Genomic DNA, 4,338 nt, shown 5'->3' with positions numbered 1-4,338 from the left:
AGTGAAGTAGTTGGAAGCCAATCCCATGAGCATACATGAGTGTGCGCAGACAAGTTTTACCGGTATGGGCATTGCTGTGATAGCCTACGTAAGGTATACCAACAGGTGAAGGAGCAAGTAATTGACAGCAACAAAACAAAGCCAGACCAATCCATAGAATCATGTCTGTACACAAGAAGTCTTCAAAGGGCTGATATGGTGGGGTTGTCATTATTACTCAGAGGGTGATGGTACTGGCAATCTTCTTGAAGTTGGTGTTATTCATGTAAGACACTCAGGGTTACAGTGTGATAAAATATTATAGAATGATTGTCCTATAGAGAATGCATTCCTGAAGTCAGAACCTGTTTCAGAAGGAATTATATGAGATCAACTAATAAAAATAAGACGTGTTTGATTCTTATTTTCTTCTTACCAAGGAGCAGTGCCAGGTAGAAGTGGGGTTTACATTCTGTTTCTACCACTCAGAGTGAATCCCTTAACCTCTTTGAGCCTAAGTTTTTCTCACCTATAAATGAAAATAATGATGACATTTTACATAGTCATTATGAACTTAGAGTTTTAGATGCATGATCCATGCTCAATAAATAGTAGTATTTTTAAAACTTTATATTCTCACTTATTTCTAAGTGAGTTCTGTGTATTTGATTCAATAGATATTCACTGTGCACCTATCACTGCTGTGAGGTAGTCTAGATTCTGGAAACAGAAAGATGAATTAGACATAGATCCTGCTTTCAAGGAGCTTGCAATCTAGTTCAGCGGAAGAATGATACATGGGCTTGATATGACTGGTGCCAAAAGTGCAGTATAAGCAAAGCTGTACTGGATGTACTGGATCCCTGATCAGGGAGCAATGAATTCTGATGGGTGGGATTGGAGAATACTTCACTGGGGAGGTGGCACTTGAAGTGATGCATGAGTAATGGGTATGTATTTTTCTCTAGTTCAGTTTGTCAGCTCGATTTATTCCTGATCAATTTGTCATGATAATTATGATTGCAGTGAATGGCACACCCTGGACTCGGTGTCTAATTTGGGACAGGACATAGAAATCATATTCCTTCTTCCAAATAGTTTGTCCACTTTATCACTATTGATTATCCAAGAAGTAACACGGGCTTGAAGAGGGAAGATGCTCTGCAAAACCATTTTGGGGGATACGAAAATAAAGAAACAAGAAAAAATTTCCCATTCCCATCCAAGATTCACTACTGCCTAATTCTATATTTCCAGCAACTAAACACTCAAAAACAATAACTTGAAAGGGTGTTTTAAGTAGAAAATTAATTGAAAGTCAACGTGGTAAGTAATATCAGCTAATATTTACAGAGTGCTTACTGTGTGTAAGCATAGAGTACATAGAGTGCTCTTCTATGCAATTTAAGTATATAAATTTATTTATTCCTCACAACAGCCCTGTAAGTTAAATACCAGTATGTTGCCCATTTCACAGTTCAGGAAACTGAGTTAAGAAAAAGTTCAATACTGTTCCCGAAACCACACTGCTGAGTAAGAAGAATATTAGTTTGCAAATTGGGAGATCGTTAGTTTCAGATCTATGCTACTAACTAGCTAAGAAACCTTGGACAGATCACCTACTTTGCCAGAGGAAAATAATGAAGTGAATTCTCTTCATTCTTCTAATTATGCTAAAACTATTTATAATCATTATTTTAAACATTATTAGATGTTTTAAATATTTTTATATGACATGCATTTAATATTTAATTTAAAGAAATTTATTTAAAGTAGCACTTCATATTTCTTGGCCTTACTGTTTAGTACAATTAAGAACATTAATAGAAAAAGGTTTTATTAAGAAACATTAATAAGAACGTCAGGTGGAAAATGGTGGGAGAAGGACAAAGTGGAGTCATACCTATTGATTTTATCTTGCATCTCTGCTTCCTATTTGTTTTCCTACATTTTCCTCTTGCTTCAGAGTGTCCCCTGGGATGAATTTTTATACTCCAATATGTTAGAATTTGGATACATAAATCTTAGTTAACATAGGACCATGTGGTCATTATTTTTTATTCCATCATTTTTTTTTATTAGGTCACTCTCTTCATTGGGTCCTAACTAGACAAGTTAAACAATTGTATTTTATCATCGTAGGAATGAACAATCCAAACAGAAAGCTGAAGGGGACAGATGAAAGATACTCACATGGTGAGAAAACATTAAAAAATTGCCTGAGTCAAAATGGCGACTCTCTTCCAGGCTTTCTCGGAAGGCTTCACTTGAGCGAACTTGGGAGGAAGAAGAAAGGGTCACACAGACTGGTTGCCAACTCAGCTGGAAAACAGCCTTCCTGCAGATTGGGCTGGCTGAGTTACTCAGCCTCTGGCTTCCCTATACAGGTTGTCAGAAAGAAGCCCAGAAAACTGATGGGCCAGAGTCTCACTCTGTGTGACTCCAGGGAAGACTTTTGGGGGCCCACTGTGTGTGATTTCAAGCCCATCCAGGAGGAAGGATTCTCCTCAGAAGAACTTTAGAATAGAGCATTGTTTGAAGACAAAAGGTTGGATTTGGCCCCAAACAAATACATGAGATTTGGAGAGAAAATCTAAAAATCCCACGGGGCATGATATTTTGCCAGCCTGTTTTCCGGAAAAGCCCTTAGCCTAACATAGCCATCCCTCCTTTACCAAGACATGAAAGTGAATCCAAATTCTTGACATCTTACATTTGGATGAACAGTCTCCTCCCTCACTTACTCTTAAAATGTGCTTCTCCTTCAAACAGTTTCAAGTGCAGGGATGACCTCATAATCCTTTCTGATTTTAACCATGTGTCTTTCCTTCTGAAATGTTAGGCTTCCTTAAGATCTTTCCCCCGATTTAAAGCATTCATATTTTACATCCTCTTCTACTTCTCAGACTGTTTTGATTAGTCAAGACAGCTGTCCCTTCTCTTTGGGATTCACTTGTTATCCCTTCTCTCCTCTCCATTCCTGGCACACTTTAAATTTTGTTTCTTGATCCAGGTTATATTCCATTCCTCACTTCAGTTCTGGGGAGGGATTCTGCTTTATGCACCTTGTTCCAACTGATAGCTGCTCATACATTGGGAGTGATGAGGAATGTCATGAGTGAGACATCCACAGACACTCCATGAACTCACAGGGTGCCTGGGCCTGTCTATGGCTGGGTGTAATTTTCCACCACAGCTGACAGTGTACTACATACACATGCACAATACCCCTGGGCTGTAGCCATAACTGTAATAGACGTGGAAGTAGGACAAACCCAACTGCAGGGCTACAGCAATTCTAGAGCACTAGTACCAGTGAAATTTACCATGCTTTGATGAGGAAAGGGGAATAGGCAAGTGCTCAAATTCCTTTTAGACTAATATCCCTCCTCTACACTCTACCTTGTGAGGATGCTCTGCAACATTTAGCAGCTACCACCACATCTGCTTCTCTTCCACGTTTCACCCTAATGCCTTAAGACCTCCTACAATCACCAGCAGTAGACATGGCAGTCAAGCAACCTATTAGTTGTTTTTCCCTTTTTCTTTCTTTCTCTTTTTCTCTCTATCTTCCTGTCTTCCCTCCCTCCTTCCTTCCTCTCTATCTTTCTTTCATATACTTTCTGCCTTTCTGTCTCTCCTCCCTCCATCCCTCCTTCCTTTTCTTCCTTCCATTTTATTTAATGGAATGTGGAATACTTTTTCTTAGTAATAATTAAAGGATTTATTCTCTTTGTTTAAGATAAGCTTGTTTTTAAACCATTTTTATATTCAACGCTGTAATCTACTCTGTTTCACTTTACTTCTGAAATGAATCTGTTGCTTTCATGACTATCCCTAGCATTGCATGTATTTGGTAGAATGTCAGTTATGTGAAATTTTTGTAGCTTCTGGGACATGAGACACAAATTAGAACACTAAAGCTTTGCAAAATTCTAGGAAGTATAAAAATGCCTGTTTCTCTGGATACTCATGTCCTCCCACATTTCAGGAACGCCTTCCATATTTAAATATTTTAAATAGTTATTAATCATTAAAAATGACAACAGTGATACCTTCCTACTGTACCTGTTAAACATTACTGAGGTTCACACACAAAGCTAACACACACCATTCACAAATCCTTATTATCTATGTCCCTGAGTAATCAACGTGAAAGTGTTTGTGTTTATTTTCTCTACATAAAATTATATTAAAATGTATATTCACGGGCTTCCCTGGTGGCGCAGTGATTGAGAGTCCACCTGCCGATGCAGGGAACACAGGTTCGTGACCTGGTCCGGGAAGATCCCACATGCAGCAGAGCGGCTGGGCCCGTGAGCCATGGCCGCTGAGCCTGCGCGTCCGGTGCCTGTGCTC

Source organism: Physeter macrocephalus, chromosome 8 (genome assembly GCF_002837175.3).
Source record: "Physeter macrocephalus isolate SW-GA chromosome 8, ASM283717v5, whole genome shotgun sequence".
Classification (NCBI taxonomy): domain Eukaryota; kingdom Metazoa; phylum Chordata; class Mammalia; order Artiodactyla; family Physeteridae; genus Physeter; species Physeter macrocephalus.
Note: the sequence above shows the minus strand (reverse complement) of the source record.